General features: G+C 61.5%; 61 non-coding genes across 61 annotated transcripts; all 61 read left to right on the top strand.

Moving 5' to 3' along the window:
* Window positions 1-115: 115 nt before the first annotated feature.
* On the top strand, window positions 116-234 carry LOC122977290. Its single transcript, XR_006401531.1, has one exon. It is a non-coding gene; the product is annotated as a 5S ribosomal RNA (ribosomal RNA).
* Window positions 235-443: 209 nt separating this feature from the next.
* Window positions 444-562, top strand: LOC122977291. Its single transcript, XR_006401532.1, has one exon. It is a non-coding gene; the product is annotated as a 5S ribosomal RNA (ribosomal RNA).
* Window positions 563-771: 209 nt separating this feature from the next.
* LOC122977293 lies at window positions 772-890 on the top strand. The gene has a single exon (XR_006401533.1). It is a non-coding gene; the product is annotated as a 5S ribosomal RNA (ribosomal RNA).
* Window positions 891-1,099: 209 nt separating this feature from the next.
* LOC122977294 lies at window positions 1,100-1,218 on the top strand. Its single transcript, XR_006401534.1, has one exon. It is a non-coding gene; the product is annotated as a 5S ribosomal RNA (ribosomal RNA).
* Window positions 1,219-1,442: 224 nt separating this feature from the next.
* Window positions 1,443-1,561, top strand: LOC122977296. Its single transcript, XR_006401536.1, has one exon. It is a non-coding gene; the product is annotated as a 5S ribosomal RNA (ribosomal RNA).
* Window positions 1,562-1,785: 224 nt separating this feature from the next.
* Window positions 1,786-1,904, top strand: LOC122977999. The gene has a single exon (XR_006402210.1). It is a non-coding gene; the product is annotated as a 5S ribosomal RNA (ribosomal RNA).
* A 205-nt stretch (window positions 1,905-2,109) lies between these two features.
* Window positions 2,110-2,228, top strand: LOC122977297. Its single transcript, XR_006401537.1, has one exon. It is a non-coding gene; the product is annotated as a 5S ribosomal RNA (ribosomal RNA).
* Window positions 2,229-2,452: 224 nt separating this feature from the next.
* On the top strand, window positions 2,453-2,571 carry LOC122978100. The gene has a single exon (XR_006402308.1). It is a non-coding gene; the product is annotated as a 5S ribosomal RNA (ribosomal RNA).
* A 224-nt stretch (window positions 2,572-2,795) lies between these two features.
* Window positions 2,796-2,914, top strand: LOC122977892. Its single transcript, XR_006402106.1, has one exon. It is a non-coding gene; the product is annotated as a 5S ribosomal RNA (ribosomal RNA).
* A 224-nt stretch (window positions 2,915-3,138) lies between these two features.
* On the top strand, window positions 3,139-3,257 carry LOC122977298. The gene has a single exon (XR_006401538.1). It is a non-coding gene; the product is annotated as a 5S ribosomal RNA (ribosomal RNA).
* Window positions 3,258-3,466: 209 nt separating this feature from the next.
* On the top strand, window positions 3,467-3,585 carry LOC122977946. Its single transcript, XR_006402160.1, has one exon. It is a non-coding gene; the product is annotated as a 5S ribosomal RNA (ribosomal RNA).
* Window positions 3,586-3,794: 209 nt separating this feature from the next.
* LOC122977299 lies at window positions 3,795-3,913 on the top strand. The gene has a single exon (XR_006401539.1). It is a non-coding gene; the product is annotated as a 5S ribosomal RNA (ribosomal RNA).
* A 209-nt stretch (window positions 3,914-4,122) lies between these two features.
* LOC122977300 lies at window positions 4,123-4,241 on the top strand. The gene has a single exon (XR_006401540.1). It is a non-coding gene; the product is annotated as a 5S ribosomal RNA (ribosomal RNA).
* A 209-nt stretch (window positions 4,242-4,450) lies between these two features.
* LOC122977301 lies at window positions 4,451-4,569 on the top strand. Its single transcript, XR_006401541.1, has one exon. It is a non-coding gene; the product is annotated as a 5S ribosomal RNA (ribosomal RNA).
* A 209-nt stretch (window positions 4,570-4,778) lies between these two features.
* On the top strand, window positions 4,779-4,897 carry LOC122977302. Its single transcript, XR_006401542.1, has one exon. It is a non-coding gene; the product is annotated as a 5S ribosomal RNA (ribosomal RNA).
* Window positions 4,898-5,106: 209 nt separating this feature from the next.
* Window positions 5,107-5,225, top strand: LOC122977303. Its single transcript, XR_006401543.1, has one exon. It is a non-coding gene; the product is annotated as a 5S ribosomal RNA (ribosomal RNA).
* A 209-nt stretch (window positions 5,226-5,434) lies between these two features.
* Window positions 5,435-5,553, top strand: LOC122977799. The gene has a single exon (XR_006402016.1). It is a non-coding gene; the product is annotated as a 5S ribosomal RNA (ribosomal RNA).
* A 224-nt stretch (window positions 5,554-5,777) lies between these two features.
* On the top strand, window positions 5,778-5,896 carry LOC122977304. Its single transcript, XR_006401544.1, has one exon. It is a non-coding gene; the product is annotated as a 5S ribosomal RNA (ribosomal RNA).
* Window positions 5,897-6,120: 224 nt separating this feature from the next.
* On the top strand, window positions 6,121-6,239 carry LOC122977305. The gene has a single exon (XR_006401545.1). It is a non-coding gene; the product is annotated as a 5S ribosomal RNA (ribosomal RNA).
* A 209-nt stretch (window positions 6,240-6,448) lies between these two features.
* On the top strand, window positions 6,449-6,567 carry LOC122977307. Its single transcript, XR_006401547.1, has one exon. It is a non-coding gene; the product is annotated as a 5S ribosomal RNA (ribosomal RNA).
* Window positions 6,568-6,776: 209 nt separating this feature from the next.
* LOC122977309 lies at window positions 6,777-6,895 on the top strand. The gene has a single exon (XR_006401548.1). It is a non-coding gene; the product is annotated as a 5S ribosomal RNA (ribosomal RNA).
* Window positions 6,896-7,119: 224 nt separating this feature from the next.
* On the top strand, window positions 7,120-7,238 carry LOC122977310. Its single transcript, XR_006401549.1, has one exon. It is a non-coding gene; the product is annotated as a 5S ribosomal RNA (ribosomal RNA).
* A 209-nt stretch (window positions 7,239-7,447) lies between these two features.
* On the top strand, window positions 7,448-7,566 carry LOC122977311. The gene has a single exon (XR_006401550.1). It is a non-coding gene; the product is annotated as a 5S ribosomal RNA (ribosomal RNA).
* Window positions 7,567-7,775: 209 nt separating this feature from the next.
* Window positions 7,776-7,894, top strand: LOC122977312. The gene has a single exon (XR_006401551.1). It is a non-coding gene; the product is annotated as a 5S ribosomal RNA (ribosomal RNA).
* Window positions 7,895-8,103: 209 nt separating this feature from the next.
* Window positions 8,104-8,222, top strand: LOC122977313. Its single transcript, XR_006401552.1, has one exon. It is a non-coding gene; the product is annotated as a 5S ribosomal RNA (ribosomal RNA).
* A 209-nt stretch (window positions 8,223-8,431) lies between these two features.
* Window positions 8,432-8,550, top strand: LOC122977800. Its single transcript, XR_006402017.1, has one exon. It is a non-coding gene; the product is annotated as a 5S ribosomal RNA (ribosomal RNA).
* A 224-nt stretch (window positions 8,551-8,774) lies between these two features.
* LOC122977314 lies at window positions 8,775-8,893 on the top strand. Its single transcript, XR_006401553.1, has one exon. It is a non-coding gene; the product is annotated as a 5S ribosomal RNA (ribosomal RNA).
* Window positions 8,894-9,117: 224 nt separating this feature from the next.
* Window positions 9,118-9,236, top strand: LOC122977315. Its single transcript, XR_006401554.1, has one exon. It is a non-coding gene; the product is annotated as a 5S ribosomal RNA (ribosomal RNA).
* Window positions 9,237-9,445: 209 nt separating this feature from the next.
* On the top strand, window positions 9,446-9,564 carry LOC122977316. The gene has a single exon (XR_006401555.1). It is a non-coding gene; the product is annotated as a 5S ribosomal RNA (ribosomal RNA).
* Window positions 9,565-9,773: 209 nt separating this feature from the next.
* On the top strand, window positions 9,774-9,892 carry LOC122977317. The gene has a single exon (XR_006401556.1). It is a non-coding gene; the product is annotated as a 5S ribosomal RNA (ribosomal RNA).
* A 224-nt stretch (window positions 9,893-10,116) lies between these two features.
* On the top strand, window positions 10,117-10,235 carry LOC122977319. The gene has a single exon (XR_006401558.1). It is a non-coding gene; the product is annotated as a 5S ribosomal RNA (ribosomal RNA).
* A 209-nt stretch (window positions 10,236-10,444) lies between these two features.
* On the top strand, window positions 10,445-10,563 carry LOC122977320. Its single transcript, XR_006401559.1, has one exon. It is a non-coding gene; the product is annotated as a 5S ribosomal RNA (ribosomal RNA).
* A 209-nt stretch (window positions 10,564-10,772) lies between these two features.
* On the top strand, window positions 10,773-10,891 carry LOC122977321. The gene has a single exon (XR_006401560.1). It is a non-coding gene; the product is annotated as a 5S ribosomal RNA (ribosomal RNA).
* Window positions 10,892-11,100: 209 nt separating this feature from the next.
* Window positions 11,101-11,219, top strand: LOC122977322. The gene has a single exon (XR_006401561.1). It is a non-coding gene; the product is annotated as a 5S ribosomal RNA (ribosomal RNA).
* A 209-nt stretch (window positions 11,220-11,428) lies between these two features.
* LOC122977801 lies at window positions 11,429-11,547 on the top strand. Its single transcript, XR_006402018.1, has one exon. It is a non-coding gene; the product is annotated as a 5S ribosomal RNA (ribosomal RNA).
* Window positions 11,548-11,771: 224 nt separating this feature from the next.
* Window positions 11,772-11,890, top strand: LOC122977323. Its single transcript, XR_006401562.1, has one exon. It is a non-coding gene; the product is annotated as a 5S ribosomal RNA (ribosomal RNA).
* Window positions 11,891-12,114: 224 nt separating this feature from the next.
* Window positions 12,115-12,233, top strand: LOC122977326. Its single transcript, XR_006401564.1, has one exon. It is a non-coding gene; the product is annotated as a 5S ribosomal RNA (ribosomal RNA).
* Window positions 12,234-12,442: 209 nt separating this feature from the next.
* On the top strand, window positions 12,443-12,561 carry LOC122977829. Its single transcript, XR_006402044.1, has one exon. It is a non-coding gene; the product is annotated as a 5S ribosomal RNA (ribosomal RNA).
* Window positions 12,562-12,785: 224 nt separating this feature from the next.
* On the top strand, window positions 12,786-12,904 carry LOC122977327. Its single transcript, XR_006401565.1, has one exon. It is a non-coding gene; the product is annotated as a 5S ribosomal RNA (ribosomal RNA).
* Window positions 12,905-13,113: 209 nt separating this feature from the next.
* LOC122977328 lies at window positions 13,114-13,232 on the top strand. The gene has a single exon (XR_006401566.1). It is a non-coding gene; the product is annotated as a 5S ribosomal RNA (ribosomal RNA).
* Window positions 13,233-13,441: 209 nt separating this feature from the next.
* On the top strand, window positions 13,442-13,560 carry LOC122977329. The gene has a single exon (XR_006401567.1). It is a non-coding gene; the product is annotated as a 5S ribosomal RNA (ribosomal RNA).
* Window positions 13,561-13,769: 209 nt separating this feature from the next.
* Window positions 13,770-13,888, top strand: LOC122977330. Its single transcript, XR_006401568.1, has one exon. It is a non-coding gene; the product is annotated as a 5S ribosomal RNA (ribosomal RNA).
* A 209-nt stretch (window positions 13,889-14,097) lies between these two features.
* Window positions 14,098-14,216, top strand: LOC122977332. Its single transcript, XR_006401570.1, has one exon. It is a non-coding gene; the product is annotated as a 5S ribosomal RNA (ribosomal RNA).
* A 209-nt stretch (window positions 14,217-14,425) lies between these two features.
* On the top strand, window positions 14,426-14,544 carry LOC122977333. The gene has a single exon (XR_006401571.1). It is a non-coding gene; the product is annotated as a 5S ribosomal RNA (ribosomal RNA).
* A 209-nt stretch (window positions 14,545-14,753) lies between these two features.
* LOC122977334 lies at window positions 14,754-14,872 on the top strand. Its single transcript, XR_006401572.1, has one exon. It is a non-coding gene; the product is annotated as a 5S ribosomal RNA (ribosomal RNA).
* A 224-nt stretch (window positions 14,873-15,096) lies between these two features.
* LOC122977335 lies at window positions 15,097-15,215 on the top strand. Its single transcript, XR_006401573.1, has one exon. It is a non-coding gene; the product is annotated as a 5S ribosomal RNA (ribosomal RNA).
* Window positions 15,216-15,439: 224 nt separating this feature from the next.
* Window positions 15,440-15,558, top strand: LOC122977795. Its single transcript, XR_006402012.1, has one exon. It is a non-coding gene; the product is annotated as a 5S ribosomal RNA (ribosomal RNA).
* Window positions 15,559-15,782: 224 nt separating this feature from the next.
* On the top strand, window positions 15,783-15,901 carry LOC122977886. The gene has a single exon (XR_006402100.1). It is a non-coding gene; the product is annotated as a 5S ribosomal RNA (ribosomal RNA).
* A 224-nt stretch (window positions 15,902-16,125) lies between these two features.
* Window positions 16,126-16,244, top strand: LOC122977888. The gene has a single exon (XR_006402102.1). It is a non-coding gene; the product is annotated as a 5S ribosomal RNA (ribosomal RNA).
* A 209-nt stretch (window positions 16,245-16,453) lies between these two features.
* LOC122977802 lies at window positions 16,454-16,572 on the top strand. The gene has a single exon (XR_006402019.1). It is a non-coding gene; the product is annotated as a 5S ribosomal RNA (ribosomal RNA).
* A 224-nt stretch (window positions 16,573-16,796) lies between these two features.
* Window positions 16,797-16,915, top strand: LOC122977336. Its single transcript, XR_006401574.1, has one exon. It is a non-coding gene; the product is annotated as a 5S ribosomal RNA (ribosomal RNA).
* A 209-nt stretch (window positions 16,916-17,124) lies between these two features.
* Window positions 17,125-17,243, top strand: LOC122977803. The gene has a single exon (XR_006402020.1). It is a non-coding gene; the product is annotated as a 5S ribosomal RNA (ribosomal RNA).
* Window positions 17,244-17,467: 224 nt separating this feature from the next.
* Window positions 17,468-17,586, top strand: LOC122977337. Its single transcript, XR_006401575.1, has one exon. It is a non-coding gene; the product is annotated as a 5S ribosomal RNA (ribosomal RNA).
* A 209-nt stretch (window positions 17,587-17,795) lies between these two features.
* On the top strand, window positions 17,796-17,914 carry LOC122977338. Its single transcript, XR_006401576.1, has one exon. It is a non-coding gene; the product is annotated as a 5S ribosomal RNA (ribosomal RNA).
* Window positions 17,915-18,123: 209 nt separating this feature from the next.
* Window positions 18,124-18,242, top strand: LOC122977339. The gene has a single exon (XR_006401577.1). It is a non-coding gene; the product is annotated as a 5S ribosomal RNA (ribosomal RNA).
* A 209-nt stretch (window positions 18,243-18,451) lies between these two features.
* Window positions 18,452-18,570, top strand: LOC122977341. Its single transcript, XR_006401578.1, has one exon. It is a non-coding gene; the product is annotated as a 5S ribosomal RNA (ribosomal RNA).
* A 224-nt stretch (window positions 18,571-18,794) lies between these two features.
* LOC122977342 lies at window positions 18,795-18,913 on the top strand. Its single transcript, XR_006401579.1, has one exon. It is a non-coding gene; the product is annotated as a 5S ribosomal RNA (ribosomal RNA).
* Window positions 18,914-19,137: 224 nt separating this feature from the next.
* LOC122978000 lies at window positions 19,138-19,256 on the top strand. Its single transcript, XR_006402211.1, has one exon. It is a non-coding gene; the product is annotated as a 5S ribosomal RNA (ribosomal RNA).
* A 205-nt stretch (window positions 19,257-19,461) lies between these two features.
* LOC122977344 lies at window positions 19,462-19,580 on the top strand. The gene has a single exon (XR_006401581.1). It is a non-coding gene; the product is annotated as a 5S ribosomal RNA (ribosomal RNA).
* Window positions 19,581-19,804: 224 nt separating this feature from the next.
* On the top strand, window positions 19,805-19,923 carry LOC122978101. The gene has a single exon (XR_006402309.1). It is a non-coding gene; the product is annotated as a 5S ribosomal RNA (ribosomal RNA).
* A 224-nt stretch (window positions 19,924-20,147) lies between these two features.
* On the top strand, window positions 20,148-20,266 carry LOC122977893. Its single transcript, XR_006402107.1, has one exon. It is a non-coding gene; the product is annotated as a 5S ribosomal RNA (ribosomal RNA).
* The last annotated feature ends 70 nt before the right edge of the window (window positions 20,267-20,336 follow it).

The following is a 20,336-nucleotide window of genomic DNA, read 5'->3' on the forward strand; positions in this document are numbered from 1 at the left end:
TGTTTCTCCGAGGGAGGAACGGATGGGAACGCTCCCGGCGCAGCTGCCGCCTGGGCCTTGGAGGCGCGTCTGACGAGCGCCACCCCTAAGAGGCCCATGCGTGGTACCTTGGACAGCTTACGGCCATACCACCCTGAACACGCCCGATCTCGTCTGATCTCGGAAGCCAAGCAGGGTCGGGCCTGGTTAGTACTTGGACGGGAGACCGCCTGGGAATACCAGGTGCTGTAAGCTTTTTCACTTTTCTCCACAAGCGCCCGTCCGCCGCGCTCTCTCTTGTTTTCCTCCGTGTCTGTGCAGAACTGTGCGCGGGAGTCCCACTCTCTGGTGTTTCTCCGAGGGAGGAACGGATGGGAACGCTCCCGGCGCAGCTGCCGCCTGGGCCTTGGAGGCGCGTCTGACGAGCGCCACCCCTAAGAGGCCCATGCGTGGTATCTTGGACAGCTTACGGCCATACCACCCTGAACACGCCCGATCTCGTCTGATCTCGGAAGCCAAGCAGGGTCGGGCCTGGTTAGTACTTGGACGGGAGACCGCCTGGGAATACCAGGTGCTGTAAGCTTTTTCACTTTTCTCCACAAGCGCCCGTCCGCCGCGCTCTCTCTTGTTTTCCTCCGTGTCTGTGCAGAACTGTGCGCGGGAGTCCCACTCTCTGGTGTTTCTCCGAGGGAGGAACGGATGAGAACGCTCCCGGCGCAGCTGCCGCCTGGGCCTTGGAGGCGCGTCTGACGAGCGCCACCCCTAAGAGGCCCATGCGTGGTACTTTGGACAGCTTACGGCCATACCACCCTGAACACGCCCGATCTCGTCTGATCTCGGAAGCCAAGCAGGGTCGGGCCTGGTTAGTACTTGGACGGGAGACCGCCTGGGAATACCAGGTGCTGTAAGCTTTTTCACTTTTCTCCACAAGCGCCCATCCGCCGCGCTCTCTCTTGTTTTCCTCCGTGTCTGTGCAGAACTGTGCGCGGGAGTCCCACTCTCTGGTGTTTCTCCGAGGGAGGAACGGATGGGAACGCTCCCGGCGCAGCTGCCGCCTGGGCCTTGGAGGCGCGTCTGACGAGCGCCACCCCTAAGAGGCCCATGCGTGGTACCTTGGACAGCTTACGGCCATACCACCCTGAACACGCCCGATCTCGTCTGATCTCGGAAGCCAAGCAGGGTCGGGCCTGGTTAGTACTTGGACGGGAGACCGCCTGGGAATACCAGGTGCTGTAAGCTTTTTCACTTTTCTCCACAAGCGCCCGTCCGCCGCGCTTAACGTAGGGATCCTCTCTCTTGTTTTCCTCCGTGTCTGTGCAGAACTGTGCGCGGGAGTCCCACTCTCTGGTGTTTCTCCGAGGGAGGAACGGATGGGAACGCTCCCGGCGCAGCTGCCGCCTGGGCCTTGGAGGCGCGTCTGACGAGCGCCACCCCTAAGAGGCCCATGCGTGGTACCTTGGGCAGCTTACGGCCATACCACCCTGAACACGCCCGATCTCGTCTGATCTCGGAAGCCAAGCAGGGTCGGGCCTGGTTAGTACTTGGACGGGAGACCGCCTGGGAATACCAGGTGCTGTAAGCTTTTTCACTTTTCTCCACAAGCGCCCGTCCGCCGCGCTTAACGTAGGGATCCTCTCTCTTGTTTTCCTCCGTGTCTGTGCAGAACTGTGCGCGGGAGTCCCACTCTCTGGTGTTTCTCCGAGGGAGGAACGGATGGGAACGCTCCCGGCGCAGCTGCCGCCTGGGCCTTGGAGGCGCGTCTGACGAGCGCCACCCCTAAGAGGCCCATGCGTGGTACCTTGGACAGCTTACGGCCATACCACCCTGAACACGCCCGATCTCGTCTGATCTCGGAAGCCAAGCAGGATCGGGCCTGGTTAGTACTTGGACGGGAGACCGCCTGGGAATACCAGGTGCTGTAAGCTTTTTCACTTTTCTCCACAAGCGCCCGTCCGCCGCGCTTAACGTAGGCGGACGTTCTGTGCAGAACTGTGCGCGGGAGTCCCACTCTCTGGTGTTTCTCCGAGGGAGGAACGGATGGGAACGCTCCCGGCGCAGCTGCCGCCTGGGCCTTGGAGGCGCGTCTGACGAGCGCCACCCCTAAGAGGCCCATGCGTGGTACCTTGGACAGCTTACGGCCATACCACCCTGAACACGCCCGATCTCGTCTGATCTCGGAAGCCAAGCAGGGTCGGGCCTGGTTAGTACTTGGACGGGAGACCGCCTGGGAATACCAGGTGCTGTAAGCTTTTTCACTTTTCTCCACAAGCGCCCGTCCGCCGCGCTTAACGTAGGGATCCTCTCTCTTGTTTTCCTCCGTGTCTGTGTAGAACTGTGCGCGGGAGTCCCACTCTCTGGTGTTTCTCCGAGGGAGGAACGGATGGGAACGCTCCCGGCGCAGCTGCCGCCTGGGCCTTGGAGGCGCGTCTGACGAGCACCACCCCTAAGAGGCCCATGCGTGGTACCTTGGACAGCTTACGGCCATACCACCCTGAACACGCCCGATCTCGTCTGATCTCGGAAGCCAAGCAGGGTCGGGCCTGGTTAGAACTTGGACGGGAGACCGCCTGGGAATACCAGGTGCTGTAAGCTTTTTCACTTTTCTCCACAAGCGCCCGTCCGCCGCGCTTAACGTAGGGATCCTCTCTCTTGTTTTCCTCCGTGTCTGTGCAGAACTGTGCGCGGGAGTCCCACTCTCTGGTGTTTCTCCGAGGGAGGAACGGATGGGAACGCTCCCGGCGCAGCTGCCGCCTGGGCCTTGGAGGCGCGTCTGACGAGCGCCACCCCTAAGAGGCCCATGCGTGGTACCTTGGACAGCTTACGGCCATACCACCCTGAACACGCCCGATCTCGTCTGATCTCGGAAGCCAAGCAGGGTCGGGCCTGGTTAGTACTTGGACGGGACACCGCCTGGGAATACCAGGTGCTGTAAGCTTTTTCACTTTTCTCCACAAGCGCCCGTCCGCCGCGCTTAACGTAGGGATCCTCTCTCTTGTTTTCCTCCGTGTCTGTGCAGAACTGTGCGCGGGAGTCCCACTCTCTGGTGTTTCTCCGAGGGAGGAACGGATGGGAACGCTCCCGGCGCAGCTGCCGCCTGGGCCTTGGAGGCGCGTCTGACGAGCGCCACCCCTAAGAGGCCCATGCGTGGTACCTTGGACAGCTTACGGCCATACCACCCTGAACACGCCCGATCTCGTCTGATCTCGGAAGCCAAGCAGGGTCGGGCCTGGTTAGTACTTGGACGGGAGACCGCCTGGGAATACCAGGTGCTGTAAGCTTTTTCACTTTTCTCCACAAGCGCCCGTCCACCGCGCTCTCTCTTGTTTTCCTCCGTGTCTGTGCAGAACTGTGCGCGGGAGTCCCACTCTCTGGTGTTTCTCCGAGGGAGGAACGGATGGGAACGCTCCCGGCGCAGCTGCCGCCTGGGCCTTGGAGGCGCGTCTGACGAGCGCCACCCCTAAGAGGCCCATGCGTGGTATCTTGGCCAGCTTAGGGCCATACCACCCTGAACACGCCCGATCTCGTCTGATCTCGGAAGCCAAGCAGGGTCGGGCCTGGTTAGTACTTGGACGGGAGACCGCCTGGGAATACCAGGTGCTGTAAGCTTTTTCACTTTTCTCCACAAGCGCCCGTCCGCCGCGCTCTCTCTTGTTTTCCTCCGTGTCTGTCCAAAACTGTGCGCGGGAGTCCCACTCTCTGGTGTTTCTCCGAGGGAGGAACGGATGGGAACGCTCCCGGCGCAGCTGCCGCCTGGGCCTTGGAGGCGCGTCTGACGAGCGCCACCCCTAAGAGGCCCATGCGTGGTACCTTGGACAGCTTACGGCCATACCACCCTGAACACGCCCGATCTCGTCTGATCTCGGAAGCCAAGCAGGGTCGGGCCTGGTTAGTACTTGGACGGGAGACCGCCTGGGAATACCAGGTGCTGTAAGCTTTTTCACTTTTCTCCACAAGCGCCCGTCCGCCGCGCTCTCTCTTGTTTTCCTCCGTGTCTGTGCAGAACTGTGCGCGGGAGTCCCACTCTCTGGTGTTTCTCCGAGGGAGGAACGGATGGGAACGCTCCCGGCGCAGCTGCAGCCCGGGCCTTGGAGGCGCGTCTGACGAGCGCCACCCCTAAGAGGCCCATGCGTGGTACCTTGGACAGCTTACGGCCATACCACCCTGAACACGCCCGATCTCGTCTGATCTCGGAAGCCAAGCAGGGTCGGGCCTGGTTAGTACTTGGACGGGAGACCGCCTGGGAATACCAGGTGCTGTAAGCTTTTTCACTTTTCTCCACAAGCGCCCGTCCGCCGCGCTCTCTCTTGTTTTCCTCCGTGTCTGTGCAGAACTGTGCGCGGGAGTCCCACTCTCTGGTGTTTCTCCGAGGGAGGAACGGATGGGAACGCTCCCGGCGCAGCTGCCGCCTGGGCCTTGGAGGCGCGTCTGACGAGCGCCACCCCTAAGAGGCCCATGCGTGGTACCTTGGACAGCTTACGGCCATACCACCCTGAACACGCCCGATCTCGTCTGATCTCGGAAGCCAAGCAGGGTCGGGCCTGGTTAGTACTTGGACGGGAGACCGCCTGGGAATACCAGGTGCTGTAAGCTTTTTCACTTTTCTCCACAAGCGCCCGTCCGCCGCGCTCTCTCTTGTTTTCCTCCGTGTCTGTGCAGAACTGTGCGCGGGAGTCCCACTCTCTGGTGTTTCTCTGAGGGAGGAACGGATGGGAACGCTCCCGGCGCAGCTGCCGCCTGGGCCTTGGAGGCGCGTCTGACGAGCGCCACCCCTAAGAGGCCCATGCGTGGTACCTTGGACAGCTTACGGCCATACCACCCTGAACACGCCCGATCTCGTCTGATCTCGGAAGCCAAGCAGGGTCGGGCCTGGTTAGTACTTGGACGGGAGACCGCCTGGGAATACCAGGTGCTGTAAGCTTTTTCACTTTTCTCCACAAGCGCCCGTCCGCCGCGCTCTCTCTTGTTTTCCTCCGTGTCTGTGCAGAACTGTGCGCGGGAGTCCCACTCTCTGGTGTTTCTCCGAGGGAGGAACGGATGGGAACGCTCCCGGCGCAGCTGCCGCCTGGGCCTTGGAGGCGCGTCTGACGAGCGCCACCCCTAAGAGGCCCATGCGTGGTACCTTGGACAGCTTACGGCCATACCACCCTGAACACGCCCGATCTCGTCTGATCTCGGAAGCCAAGCAGGGTCGGGCCTGGTTAGTACTTGGACGGGAGACCGCCTGGGAATACCAGGTGCTGTAAGCTTTTTCACTTTTCTCCACAAGCGCCCGTCCGCCGCGCTCTCTCTTGTTTTCCTCCGTGTCTGTGCAGAACTGTGCGCGGGAGTCCCACTCTCTGGTGTTTCTCCGAGGGAGGAACGGATGGGAACGCTCCCGGCGCAGCTGCCGCCTGGGCCTTGGAGGCGCGTCTGACGAGCGCCACCCCTAAGAGGCCCATGCGTGGTACCTTGGACAGCTTACGGCCATACCACCCTGAACACGCCCGATCTCGTCTGATCTCGGAAGCCAAGCAGGGTCGGGCCTGGTTAGTACTTGGACGGGAGACCGCCTGGGAGTACCAGGTGCTGTAAGCTTTTTCACTTTTCTCCACAAGCGCCCGTCCGCCGCGCTTAACGTAGGGATCCTCTCTCTTGTTTTCCTCCGTGTGTGTGCAGAACTGTGCGCGGGAGTCCCACTCTCTGGTGTTTCTCCGAGGGAGGAACGGATGGGAACGCTCCCGGCGCAGCTGCCGCCTGGGCCTTGGAGGCGCGTCTGACGAGCGCCACCCCTAAGAGGCCCATGCGTGGTACCTTGGACAGCTTACGGCCATACCACCCTGAACACGCCCGATCTCGTCTGATCTCGGAAGCCAAGCAGGGTCGGGCCTGGTTAGTACTTGGACGGGAGACCGCCTGGGAATACCAGGTGCTGTAAGCTTTTTCACTTTTCTCCACAAGCGCCCGTCCGCCGCGCTTAACGTAGGGATCCTCTCTCTTGTTTTCCTCCGTGTCTGTGCAGAACTGTGCGCGGGAGTCCCACTCTCTGGTGTTTCTCCGAGGGAGGAACGGATGGGAACGCTCCCGGCGCAGCTGCCGCCTGGGCCTTGGAGGCGCGTCTGACGAGCGCCACCCCTAAGAGGCCCATGCGTGGTACCTTGGACAGCTTACGGCCATACCACCCTGAACACGCCCGATCTCGTCTGATCTCGGAAGCCAAGCAGGGTCGGGCCTGGTTAGTACTTGGACGGGAGACCGCCTGGGAATACCAGGTGCTGTAAGCTTTTTCACTTTTCTCCACAAGCGCCCGTCCGCCGCGCTCTCTCTTGTTTTCCTCCGTGTCTGTGCAGAACTGTGCGCGGGAGTCCCACTCTCTGGTGTTTCTCCGAGGGAGGAACGGATGGGAACGCTCCCGGCGCAGCTGCCGCCTGGGCCTTGGAGGCGCGTCTGACGAGCGCCACCCCTAAGAGGCCCATGCGTGGTACCTTGGACAGCTTACGGCCATACCACCCTGAACACGCCCGATCTCGTCTGATCTCGGAAGCCAAGCAGGGTCGGGCCTGGTTAGTACTTGGACGGGAGACCGCCTGGGAATACCAGGTGCTGTAAGCTTTTTCACTTTTCTCCACAAGCGCCCGTCCGCCGCGCTCTCTCTTGTTTTCCTCCGTGTCTGTGCAGAACTGTGCGCGGGAGTCCCACTCTCTGGTGTTTCTCCGAGGGAGGAACGGATGGGAACGCTCCCGGCGCAGCTGCCGCCTGGGCCTTGGAGGCGCGTCTGACGAGCGCCACCCCTAAGAGGCCCATGCGTGGTCCCTTGGACAGCTTACGGCCATACCACCCTGAACACGCCCGATCTCGTCTGATCTCGGAAGCCAAGCAGGGTCGGGCCTGGTTAGTACTTGGACGGGAGACCGCCTGGGAATACCAGGTGCTGTAAGCTTTTTCACTTTTCTCCACAAGCGCCCGTCCGCCACGCTTAACGTAGGGATCCTCTCTCTTGTTTTCCTCCGTGTCTGTGCAGAACTGTGCGCGGGAGTCCCACTCTCTGGTGTTTCTCCGAGGGAGGAACGGATGGGAACGCTCCCGGCGCAGCTGCCGCCTGGGCCTTGGAGGCGCGTCTGACGAGCGCCACCCCTAAGAGGCCCATGCGTGGTACCTTGGCCAGCTTACGGCCATACCACCCTGAACACGCCCGATCTCGTCTGATCTCGGAAGCCAAGCAGGGTCGGGCCTGGTTAGTACTTGGACGGGAGACCGCCTGGGAATACCAGGTGCTGTAAGCTTTTTCACTTTTCTCCACAAGCGCCCGTCCGCCGCGCTCTCTCTTGTTTTCCTCCGTGTCTGTGCAGAACTGTGCGCGGGAGTCCCACTCTCTGGTGTTTCTCCGAGGGAGGAACGGATGGGAACGCTCCCGGCGCAGCTGCAGCCCGGGCCTTGGAGGCGCGTCTGACGAGCGCCACCCCTAAGAGGCCCATGCGTGGTACCTTGGACAGCTTACGGCCATACCACCCTGAACACGCCCGATCTCGTCTGATCTCGGAAGCCAAGCAGGGTCGGGCCTGGTTAGTACTTGGACGGGAGACCGCCTGGGAATACCAGGTGCTGTAAGCTTTTTCACTTTTCTCCACAAGCGCCCGTCCGCCGCGCTCTCTCTTGTTTTACTCCGTGTCTGTGCAGAACTGTGCGCGGGAGTCCCACTCTCTGGTGTTTCTCCGAGGGAGGAACGGATGGGAACGCTCCCGGCGCAGCTGCCGCCTGGGCCTTGGAGGCGCGTCTGACGAGCGCCACCCCTAAGAGGCCCATGCGTGGTACCTTGGACAGCTTACGGCCATACCACCCTGAACACGCCCGATCTCGTCTGATCTCGGAAGCCAAGCAGGGTCGGGCCTGGTTAGTACTTGGACGGGAGACCGCCTGGGAATACCAGGTGCTGTAAGCTTTTTCACTTTTCTCCACAAGCGCCCGTCCGCCGCGCTCTCTCTTGTTTTCCTCCGTGTCTGTGCAGAACTGTGCGCGGGAGTCCCACTCTCTGGTGTTTCTCTGAGGGAGGAACGGATGGGAACGCTCCCGGCGCAGCTGCCGCCTGGGCCTTGGAGGCGCGTCTGACGAGCGCCACCCCTAAGAGGCCCATGCGTGGTACCTTGGACAGCTTACGGCCATACCACCCTGAACACGCCCGATCTCGTCTGATCTCGGAAGCCAAGCAGGGTCGGGCCTGGTTAGTACTTGGACGGGAGACCGCCTGGGAATACCAGGTGCTGTAAGCTTTTTCACTTTTCTCCACAAGCGCCCGTCCGCCGCGCTCTCTCTTGTTTTCCTCCGTGTCTGTGCAGAACTGTGCGCGGGAGTCCCACTCTCTGGTGTTTCTCCGAGGGAGGAACGGATGGGAACGCTCCCGGCGCAGCTGCCGCCTGGGCCTTGGAGGCGCGTCTGACGAGCGCCACCCCTAAGAGGCCCATGCGTGGTACCTTGGACAGCTTACGGCCATACCACCCTGAACACGCCCGATCTCGTCTGATCTCGGAAGCCAAGCAGGGTCGGGCCTGGTTAGTACTTGGACGGGAGACCGCCTGGGAGTACCAGGTGCTGTAAGCTTTTTCACTTTTCTCCACAAGCGCCCGTCCGCCGCGCTTAACGTAGGGATCCTCTCTCTTGTTTTCCTCCGTGTGTGTGCAGAACTGTGCGCGGGAGTCCCACTCTCTGGTGTTTCTCCGAGGGAGGAACGGATGGGAACGCTCCCGGCGCAGCTGCCGCCTGGGCCTTGGAGGCGCGTCTGACGAGCGCCACCCCTAAGAGGCCCATGCGTGGTACCTTGGACAGCTTACGGCCATACCACCCTGAACACGCCCGATCTCGTCTGATCTCGGAAGCCAAGCAGGGTCGGGCCTGGTTAGTACTTGGACGGGAGACCGCCTGGGAATACCAGGTGCTGTAAGCTTTTTCACTTTTCTCCACAAGCGCCCGTCCGCCGCGCTTAACGTAGGGATCCTCTCTCTTGTTTTCCTCCGTGTCTGTGCAGAACTGTGCGCGGGAGTCCCACTCTCTGGTGTTTCTCCGAGGGAGGAACGGATGGGAACGCTCCCGGCGCAGCTGCCGCCTGGGCCTTGGAGGCGCGTCTGACGAGCGCCACCCCTAAGAGGCCCATGCGTGGTACCTTGGACAGCTTACGGCCATACCACCCTGAACACGCCCGATCTCGTCTGATCTCGGAAGCCAAGCAGGGTCGGGCCTGGTTAGTACTTGGACGGGAGACCGCCTGGGAATACCAGGTGCTGTAAGCTTTTTCACTTTTCTCCACAAGCGCCCGTCCGCCGCGCTCTCTCTTGTTTTCCTCCGTGTCTGTGCAGAACTGTGCGCGGGAGTCCCACTCTCTGGTGTTTCTCCGAGGGAGGAACGGATGGGAACGCTCCCGGCGCAGCTGCCGCCTGGGCCTTGGAGGCGCGTCTGACGAGCGCCACCCCTAAGAGGCCCATGCGTGGTACCTTGGACAGCTTACGGCCATACCACCCTGAACACGCCCGATCTCGTCTGATCTCGGAAGCCAAGCAGGGTCGGGCCTGGTTAGTACTTGGACGGGAGACCGCCTGGGAATACCAGGTGCTGTAAGCTTTTTCACTTTTCTCCACAAGCGCCCGTCCGCCGCGCTCTCTCTTGTTTTCCTCCGTGTCTGTGCAGAACTGTGCGCGGGAGTCCCACTCTCTGGTGTTTCTCCGAGGGAGGAACGGATGGGAACGCTCCCGGCGCAGCTGCCGCCTGGGCCTTGGAGGCGCGTCTGACGAGCGCCACCCCTAAGAGGCCCATGCGTGGTCCCTTGGACAGCTTACGGCCATACCACCCTGAACACGCCCGATCTCGTCTGATCTCGGAAGCCAAGCAGGGTCGGGCCTGGTTAGTACTTGGACGGGAGACCGCCTGGGAATACCAGGTGCTGTAAGCTTTTTCACTTTTCTCCACAAGCGCCCGTCCGCCACGCTTAACGTAGGGATCCTCTCTCTTGTTTTCCTCCGTGTCTGTGCAGAACTGTGCGCGGGAGTCCCACTCTCTGGTGTTTCTCCGAGGGAGGAACGGATGGGAACGCTCCCGGCGCAGCTGCCGCCGGGGCCTTGGAGGCGCGTCTGACGAGCGCCACCCCTAAGAGGCCCATGCGTGGTACCTTGGCCAGCTTACGGCCATACCACCCTGAACACGCCCGATCTCGTCTGATCTCGGAAGCCAAGCAGGGTCGGGCCTGGTTAGTACTTGGACGGGAGACCGCCTGGGAATACCAGGTGCTGTAAGCTTTTTCACTTTTCTCCACAAGCGCCCGTCCGCCGCGCTCTCTCTTGTTTTCCTCCGTGTCTGTGCAGAACTGTGCGCGGGAGTCCCACTCTCTGGTGTTTCTCCGAGGGAGGAACGGATGGGAACGCTCCCGGCGCAGCTGCAGCCCGGGCCTTGGAGGCGCGTCTGACGAGCGCCACCCCTAAGAGGCCCATGCGTGGTACCTTGGACAGCTTACGGCCATACCACCCTGAACACGCCCGATCTCGTCTGATCTCGGAAGCCAAGCAGGGTCGGGCCTGGTTAGTACTTGGACGGGAGACCGCCTGGGAATACCAGGTGCTGTAAGCTTTTTCACTTTTCTCCACAAGCGCCCGTCCGCCGCGCTCTCTCTTGTTTTCCTCCGTGTCTGTGCAGAACTGTGCGCGGGAGTCCCACTCTCTGGTGTTTCTCCGAGGGAGGAACGGATGGGAACGCTCCCGGCGCAGCTGCCGCCTGGGCCTTGGAGGCGCGTCTGACGAGCGCCACCCCTAAGAGGCCCATGCGTGGTACCTTGGACAGCTTACGGCCATACCACCCTGAACACGCCCGATCTCGTCTGATCTCGGAAGCCAAGCAGGGTCGGGCCTGGTTAGTACTTGGACGGGAGACCGCCTGGGAATACCAGGTGCTGTAAGCTTTTTCACTTTTCTCCACAAGCGCCCGTCCGCCGCGCTCTCTCTTGTTTTCCTCCGTGTCTGTGCAGAACTGTGCGCGGGAGTCCCACTCTCTGGTGTTTCTCTGAGGGAGGAACGGATGGGAACGCTCCCGGCGCAGCTGCCGCCTGGGCCTTGGAGGCGCGTCTGACGAGCGCCACCCCTAAGAGGCCCATGCGTGGTACCTTGGACAGCTTACGGCCATACCACCCTGAACACGCCCGATCTCGTCTGATCTCGGAAGCCAAGCAGGGTCGGGCCTGGTTAGTACTTGGACGGGAGACCGCCTGGGAATACCAGGTGCTGTAAGCTTTTTCACTTTTCTCCACAAGCGCCCGTCCGCCGCGCTCTCTCTTGTTTTCCTCCGTGTCTGTGCAGAACTGTGCGCGGGAGTCCCACTCTCTGGTGTTTCTCCGAGGGAGGAACGGATGGGAACGCTCCCGGCGCAGCTGCCGCCTGGGCCTTGGAGGCGCGTCTGACGAGCGCCACCCCTAAGAGGCCCATGCGTGGTACCTTGGACAGCTTACGGCCATACCACCCTGAACACGCCCGATCTCGTCTGATCTCGGAAGCCAAGCAGGGTCGGGCCTGGTTAGTACTTGGACGGGAGACCGCCTGGGAGTACCAGGTGCTGTAAGCTTTTTCACTTTTCTCCACAAGCGCCCGTCCGCCGCGCTTAACGTAGGGATCCTCTCTCTTGTTTTCCTCCGTGTGTGTGCAGAACTGTGCGCGGGAGTCCCACTCTCTGGTGTTTCTCCGAGGGAGGAACGGATGGGAACGCTCCCGGCGCAGCTGCCGCCTGGGCCTTGGAGGCGCGTCTGACGAGCGCCACCCCTAAGAGGCCCATGCGTGGTACCTTGGACAGCTTACGGCCATACCACCCTGAACACGCCCGATCTCGTCTGATCTCGGAAGCCAAGCAGGGTCGGGCCTGGTTAGTACTTGGACGGGAGACCGCCTGGGAATACCAGGTGCTGTAAGCTTTTTCACTTTTCTCCACAAGCGCCCGTCCGCCGCGCTTAACGTAGGGATCCTCTCTCTTGTTTTCCTCCGTGTCTGTGCAGAACTGTGCGCGGGAGTCCCACTCTCTGGTGTTTCTCCGAGGGAGGAACGGATGGGAACGCTCCCGGCGCAGCTGCCGCCTGGGCCTTGGAGGCGCGTCTGACGAGCGCCACCCCTAAGAGGCCCATGCGTGGTACCTTGGACAGCTTACGGCCATACCACCCTGAACACGCCCGATCTCGTCTGATCTCGGAAGCCAAGCAGGGTCGGGCCTGGTTAGTACTTGGACGGGAGACCGCCTGGGAATACCAGGTGCTGTAAGCTTTTTCACTTTTCTCCACAAGCGCCCGTCCGCCGCGCTCTCTCTTGTTTTCCTCCGTGTCTGTGCAGAACTGTGCGCGGGAGTCCCACTCTCTGGTGTTTCTCCGAGGGAGGAACGGATGGGAACGCTCCCGGCGCAGCTGCCGCCTGGGCCTTGGAGGCGCGTCTGACGAGCGCCACCCCTAAGAGGCCCATGCGTGGTACCTTGGACAGCTTACGGCCATACCACCCTGAACTCGCCCGATCTCGTCTGATCTCGGAAGCCAAGCAGGGTCGGGCCTGGTTAGTACTTGGACGGGAGACCGCCTGGGAATACCAGGTGCTGTAAGCTTTTTCACTTTTCTCCACAAGCGCCCGTCCGCCACGCTTAACGTAGGGATCCTCTCTCTTGTTTTCCTCCGTGTCTGTGCAGAACTGTGCGCGGGAGTCCCACTCTCTGGTGTTTCTCCGAGGGAGGAACGGATGGGAACGCTCCCGGCGCAGCTGCCGCCTGGGCCTTGGAGGCGCGTCTGACGAGCGCCACCCCTAAGAGGCCCATGCGTGGTACCTTGGCCAGCTTACGGCCATACCACCCTGAACACGCCCGATCTCGTCTGATCTCGGAAGCCAAGCAGGGTCGGGCCTGGTTAGTACTTGGACGGGAGACCGCCTGGGAATACCAGGTGCTGTAAGCTTTTTCACTTTTCTCCACAAGCGCCCGTCCGCCGCGCTCTCTCTTGTTTTCCTCCGTGTCTGTGCAGAACTGTGCGCGGGAGTCCCACTCTCTGGTGTTTCTCCGAGGGAGGAACGGATGGGAACGCTCCCGGCGCAGCTGCCGCCTGGGCCTTGGAGTCGCGTCTGACGAGCGCCACCCCTAAGAGGCCCATGCGTGGTATCTTGGCCAGCTTACGGCCATACCACCCTGAACACGCCCGATCTCGTCTGATCTCGGAAGCCAAGCAGGGTCGGGCCTGGTTAGTACTTGGACGGGAGACCGCCTGGGAATACCAGGTGCTGTAAGCTTTTTCACTTTTCTCCACAAGCGCCCGTCCGCCGCGCTCTCTCTTGTTTTCCTCCGTGTCTGTGCAAAACTGTGCGCGGGAGTCCCACTCTCTGGTGTTTCTCCGAGGGAGGAACGGATGGGAACGCTCCCGGCGCAGCTGCCGCCTGGGCCTTGGAGGCGCGTCTGACGAGCGCCACCCCTAAGAGGCCCATGCGTGGTACCTTGGACAGCTTACGGCCATACCACCCTGAACACGCCCGATCTCGTCTGATCTCGGAAGCCAAGCAGGGTCGGGCCTGGTTAGTACTTGGACGGGAGACCGCCTGGGAATACCAGGTGCTGTAAGCTTTTTCACTTTTCTCCACAAGCGCCCGTCCGCCGCGCTCTCTCTTGTTTTCCTCCGTGTCTGTGCAGAACTGTGCGCGGGAGTCCCACTCTCTGGTGTTTCTCCGAGGGAGGAACGGATGGGAACGCTCCCGGCGCAGCTGCAGCCTGGGCCTTGGAGGCGCGTCTGACGAGCGCCACCCCTAAGAGGCCCATGCGTGGTACCTTGGACAGCTTACGGCCATACCACCCTGAACACGCCCGATCTCGTCTGATCTCGGAAGCCAAGCAGGGTCGGGCCTGGTTAGTACTTGGACGGGAGACCGCCTGGGAATACCAGGTGCTGTAAGCTTTTTCACTTTTCTCCACAAGCGCCCGTCCGCCGCGCTCTCTCTTGTTTTCCTCCGTGTCTGTGCAGAACTGTGCGCGGGAGTCCCACTCTCTGGTGTTTCTCTGAGGGAGGAACGGATGGGAACGCTCCCGGCGCAGCTGCCGCCTGGGCCTTGGAGGCGCGTCTGACGAGCGCCACCCCTAAGAGGCCCATGCGTGGTACCTTGGACAGCTTACGGCCATACCACCCTGAACACGCCCGATCTCGTCTGATCTCGGAAGCCAAGCAGGGTCGGGCCTGGTTAGTACTTGGACGGGAGACCGCCTGGGAATACCAGGTGCTGTAAGCTTTTTCACTTTTCTCCACAAGCGCCCGTCCGCCGCGCTCTCTCTTGTTTTCCTCCGTGTCTGTGCAGAACTGTGCGCGGGAGTCCCACTCTCTGGTGTTTCTCCGAGGGAGGAACGGATGGGAACGCTCCCGGCGCAGCTGCCGCCTGGGCCTTGGAGGCGCGTCTGACGAGCGCCACCCCTAAGAGGCCCATGCGTGGTACCTTGGACAGCTTACGGCCATACCACCCTGAACACGCCCGATCTCGTCTGATCTCGGAAGCCAAGCAGGGTCGGGCCTGGTTAGTACTTGGACGGGAGACCGCCTGGGAATACCAGGTGCTGTAAGCTTTTTCACTTTTCTCCACAAGCGCCCGTCCGCCGCGCTCTCTCTTGTTTTCCTCCGTGTCTGTGCAGAACTGTGCGCGGGAGTCCCACTCTCTGGTGTTTCTCCGAGGGAGGAACGGATGGGAACGCTCCCGGCGCAGCTGCCGCCTGGGCCTTGGAGGCGCGTCTGACGAGCGCCACCCCTAAGAGGCCCATGCGTGGTACCTTGGACAGCTTACGGCCATACCACCCTGAACACGCCCGATCTCGTCTGATCTCGGAAGCCAAGCAGGGTCGGGCCTGGTTAGTACTTGGACGGGAGACCGCCTGGGAATACCAGGTGCTGTAAGCTTTTTCACTTTTCTCCACAAGCGCCCGTCCGCCGCGCTTAACGTAGGGATCCTCTCTCTTGTTTTCCTCCGTGTCTGTGCAGAACTGTGCGCGGGAGTCCCACTCTCTGGTGTTTCTCCGAGGGAGGAACGGATGGGAACGCTCCCGGCGCAGCTGCCGCCTGGGCCTTGGAGGCGCGTCTGACGAGCGCCACCCCTAAGAGGCCCATGCGTGGTACCTTGGACAGCTTACGGCCATACCACCCTGAACACGCCCGATCTCGTCTGATCTCGGAAGCCAAGCAGGGTCGGGCCTGGTTAGTACTTGGACGGGAGACCGCCTGGGAATACCAGGTGCTGTAAGCTTTTTCACTTTTCTCCACAAGCGCCCGTCCGCCGCGCTTAACGTAGGGATCCTCTCTCTTGTTTTCCTCCGTGTCTGTGCAGAACTGTGCGCGGGAGTCCCACTCTCTGGTGTTTCTCCGAGGGAGGAACGGATGGGAACGCTCCCGGCGCAGCTGCCGCCTGGGCCTTGGAGGCGCGTCTGACGAGCGCCACCCCTAAGAGGCCCATGCGTGGTACCTTGGACAGCTTACGGCCATACCACCCTGAACACGCCCGATCTCGTCTGATCTCGGAAGCCAAGCAGGGTCGGGCCTGGTTAGTACTTGGACGGGAGACCGCCCGGGAATACCAGGTGCTGTAAGCTTTTTCACTTTTCTCCACAAGCGCCCGTCCGCCGCGCTTAACGTAGGGATCCTCTCTCTTGTTTTCCTCCGTGTCTGTGCAGAACTGTGCGCGGGAGTCCCACTCTCTGGTGTTTCTCCGAGGGAGGAACGGATGGGAACGCTCCCGGCGCAGCTGCCGCCTGGGCCTTGGAGGCGCGTCTGACGAGCGCCACCCCTAAAATGCCCATGCGTGGTACCTTGGACAGCTTACGGCCATACCACCCTGAACACGCCTGATCTCGTCTGATCTCGGAAGCCAAGCAGGGTCGGGCCTGGTTAGTACTTGGACGGGAGACCGCCTGGGAATACCAGGTGCTGTAAGCTTTTTCACTTTTCTCCACAAGCGCCCGTCCACCGCGCTTAACGTAGGGATCCTCTCTCTTGTTTTCCTCCGTGTCTGTGCAGAACTGTGCGCGGGAGTCCCACTCTCTGGTGTTTCTCCGAGGGAGGAACGGATGGGAACGCTCCCGGCGCAGCTGCCGCCTGGGCCTTGGAGGCGCGTCTGACGAGCGCCACCCCTAAGAGGCCCATGCGTGGTACCTTGGACAGCTTACGGCCATACCACCCTGAACACGCCTGATCTCGTCTGATCTCGGAAGCCAAGCAGGGTCGGGCCTGGTTAGTACTTGGACGGGAGACCGCCTGGGAATACCAGGTGCTGTAAGCTTTTTCACTTTTCTCCACAAGCGCCCGTCTGCCGCGCTATTTCTTGTTTTCCTCCGTGTCTGTGCAGAACTGTGCGCGGGAGTCCCACTCTCTGGTGTTTCTCCGAGGGAGGAACGGATGGGAACGCTCCCGGCGCAGCTGCCGCCTGGGCCTTGGAGGCGCGTCTGACGAGCGCCACCCCTAAGAGGCCCATGCGTGGTATCTTGGACAGCTTACGGCCATACCACCCTGAACACGCCCGATCTCGTCTGATCTCGGAAGCCAAGCAGGGTCGGGCCTGGTTAGTACTTGGACGGGAGACCGCCTGGGAGTACCAGGTGCTGTAAGCTTTTTCACTTTTCTCCACAAGCGCCCGTCCGCCGCGCTTAACGTAGGGATCCTCTCTCTTGTTTTCCTCCGTGTCTGTGCAGAACTGTGCGCGGGAGTCCCACTCTCTGGTGTTTCTCCGAGGGAGGAACGGATGGGAACGCTCCCGGCGCAGCTGCCGCCTGGGCCTTGGAGGCGCGTCTGACGAGCGCCACCCCTAAGAGGCCCATGCGTGGTACCTTGGACAGCTTACGGCCATACCACCCTGAACACGCCCGATCTCGTCTGATCTCGGAAGCCAAGCAGGGTCGGGCCTGGTTAGTACTTGGACGGGAGACCGCCTGGGAATACCAGGTGCTGTAAGCTTTTTCACTTTTCTCCACAAGCGCCCGTCCGCCGCGCTCTCTCTTGTTTTCCTCCGTGTCTGTGCAGAACTGTGCGCGGGAGTCCCACTCTCTGGTGTTTCTCCGAGGGAGGAACGGATGGGAACGCTCCCGGCGCAGCTGCCGCCTGGGCCTTGGAGGCGCGTCTGACGAGCGCCACCCCTAAGAGGCCCATGCGTGGTACCTTGGACAGCTTACGGCCATACCACCCTGAACACGCCCGATCTCGTCTGATCTCGGAAGCCAAGCAGGGTCGGGCCTGGTTAGTACTTGGACGGGAGACCGCCTGGGAGTACCAGGTGCTGTAAGCTTTTTCACTTTTCTCCACAAGCGCCCGTCCGCCGCGCTTAACGTAGGGATCCTCTCTCTTGTTTTCCTCCGTGTCTGTGCAGAACTGTGCGCGGGAGTCCCACTCTCTGGTGTTTCTCCGAGGGAGGAACGGATGGGAACGCTCCCGGCGCAGCTGCCGCCTGGGCCTTGGAGGCGCGTCTGACGAGCGCCACCCCTAAGAGGCCCATGCGTGGTACCTTGGACAGCTTACGGCCATACCACCCTGAACACGCCCGATCTCGTCTGATCTCGGAAGCCAAGCAGGGTCGGGCCTGGTTAGTACTTGGACGGGAGACCGCCTGGGAATACCAGGTGCTGTAAGCTTTTTCACTTTTCTCCACAAGCGCCCGTCCGCCGCGCTCTCTCTTGTTTTCCTCCGTGTCTGTGCAGAACTGTGCGCGGGAGTCCCACTCTCTGGTGTTTCTCCGAGGGAGGAACGGATGGGAACGCTCCCGGCGCAGCTGCCGCCTGGGCCTTGGAGGCGCGTCTGACGAGCGCCACCCCTAAGAGGCCCATGCGTGGTACCTTGGACAGCTTACGGCCATACCACCCTGAACACGCCCGATCTCGTCTGATCTCGGAAGCCAAGCAGGGTCGGGCCTGGTTAGTACTTGGACGGGAGACCGCCTGGGAATACCAGGTGCTGTAAGCTTTTTCACTTTTCTCCACAAGCGCCCGTCCGCCGCGCTCTCTCTTGTTTTCCTCCGTGTCTGTGCAGAACTGTGCGCGGGAGTCCCACTCTCTGGTGTTTCTCCGAGGGAGGAACGGATGGGAACGCTCCCGGCGCAGCTGCCGCCTGGGCCTTGGAGGCGCGTCTGACGAGCGCCACCCCTAAGAGGCCCATGCGTGGTACTTTGGACAGCTTACGGCCATACCACCCTGAACACGCCCGATCTCGTCTGATCTCGGAAGCCAAGCAGGGTCGGGCCTGGTTAGTACTTGGACGGGAGACCGCCTGGGAATACCAGGTGCTGTAAGCTTTTTCACTTTTCTCCACAAGCGCCCATCCGCCGCGCTCTCTCTTGTTTTCCTCCGTGTCTGTGCAGAACTGTGCGCGGGAGTCCCACTCTCTGGTGTTTCTCCGAGGGAGGAACGGATGGGAACGCTCCCGGCGCAGCTGCCGCCTGAGCCTTGGAGGCGCGTCTGACGAGCGCCACCCCTAAGAGGCCCATGCGTGGTACCTTGGACAGCTTACGGCCATACCACCCTGAACACGCCCGATCTCGTCTGATCTCGGAAGCCAAGCAGGGTCGGGCCTGGTTAGTACTTGGACGGGAGACCGCCTGGGAATACCAGGTGCTGTAAGCTTTTTCACTTTTCTCCACAAGCGCCCGTCCGCCGCGCTTAACGTAGGGATCCTCTCTCTTGTTTTCCTCCGTGTCTGTGCAGAACTGTGCGCGGGAGTCCCACTCTCTGGTGTTTCTCCGAGGGAGGAACGGATGGGAACGCTCCCGGCGCAGCTGCCGCCTGGGCCTTGGAGGCGCGTCTGACGAGCGCCACCCCTAAGAGGCCCATGCGTGGTACCTTGGACAGCTTACGGCCATACCACCCTGAACACGCCCGATCTCGTCTGATCTCGGAAGCCAAGCAGGGTCGGGCCTGGTTAGTACTTGGACGGGAGACCGCCTGGGAATACCAGGTGCTGTAAGCTTTTTCACTTTTCTCCACAAGCGCCCGTCCGCCGCGCTTAACGTAGGGATCCTCTCTCTTGTTTTCCTCCGTGTCTGTGCAGAACTGTGCGCGGGAGTCCCACTCTCTGGTGTTTCTCCGAGGGAGGAACGGATGGGAACGCTCCCGGCGCAGCTGCCGCCTGGGCCTTGGAGGCGCGTCTGACGAGCGCCACCCCTAAGAGGCCCATGCGTGGTACCTTGGACAGCTTACGGCCATACCACCCTGAACACGCCCGATCTCGTCTGATCTCGGAAGCCAAGCAGGATCGGGCCTGGTTAGTACTTGGACGGGAGACCGCCTGGGAATACCAGGTGCTGTAAGCTTTTTCACTTTTCTCCACAAGCGCCCGTCCGCCGCGCTTAACGTAGGCGGACGTTCTGTGCAGAACTGTGCGCGGGAGTCCCACTCTCTGGTGTTTCTCCGAGGGAGGAACGGATGGGAACGCTCCCGGCGCAGCTGCCGCCTGGGCCTTGGAGGCGCGTCTGACGAGCGCCACCCCTAAGAGGCCCATGCGTGGTACCTTGGACAGCTTACGGCCATACCACCCTGAACACGCCCGATCTCGTCTGATCTCGGAAGCCAAGCAGGGTCGGGCCTGGTTAGTACTTGGACGGGAGACCGCCTGGGAATACCAGGTGCTGTAAGCTTTTTCACTTTTCTCCACAAGCGCCCGTCCGCCGCGCTTAACGTAGGGATCCTCTCTCTTGTTTTCCTCCGTGTCTGTGTAGAACTGTGCGCGGGAGTCCCACTCTCTGGTGTTTCTCCGAGGGAGGAACGGATGGGAACGCTCCCGGCGCAGCTGCCGCCTGGGCCTTGGAGGCGCGTCTGACGAGCGCCACCCCTAAGAGGCCCATGCGTGGTACCTTGGACAGCTTACGGCCATACCACCCTGAACACGCCCGATCTCGTCTGATCTCGGAAGCCAAGCAGGGTCGGGCCTGGTTAGAACTTGGACGGGAGACCGCCTGGGAATACCAGGTGCTGTAAGCTTTTTCACTTTTCTCCACAAGCGCCCGTCCGCCGCGCTTAACGTAGGGATCCTCTCTCTTGTTTTCCTCCGTGTCTGTGCAGAACTGTGCGCGGGAGTCCCACTCTCTGGTGTTTCTCCGAGGGAGGAACGGATGGGAACGCTCCCGGCGCAGCTGCCGCCTGGGCCTTGGAGGCGCGTCTGACGAGCGCCACCCCTAAGAGGCCCATGCGTGGTACCTTGGACAGCTTACGGCCATACCACCCTGAACACGCCCGATCTCGTCTGATCTCGGAAGCCAAGCAGGGTCGGGCCTGGTTAGTACTTGGACGGGACACCGCCTGGGAATACCAGGTGCTGTAAGCTTTTTCACTTTTCTCCACAAGCGCCCGTCCGCCGCTCTTAACGTAGGGATCCTCTCTCTTGTTTTCCTCCG

This window comes from Thunnus albacares, chromosome 24 (genome assembly GCF_914725855.1).
Source record: "Thunnus albacares chromosome 24, fThuAlb1.1, whole genome shotgun sequence".
Taxonomy (NCBI): domain Eukaryota; kingdom Metazoa; phylum Chordata; class Actinopteri; order Scombriformes; family Scombridae; genus Thunnus; species Thunnus albacares.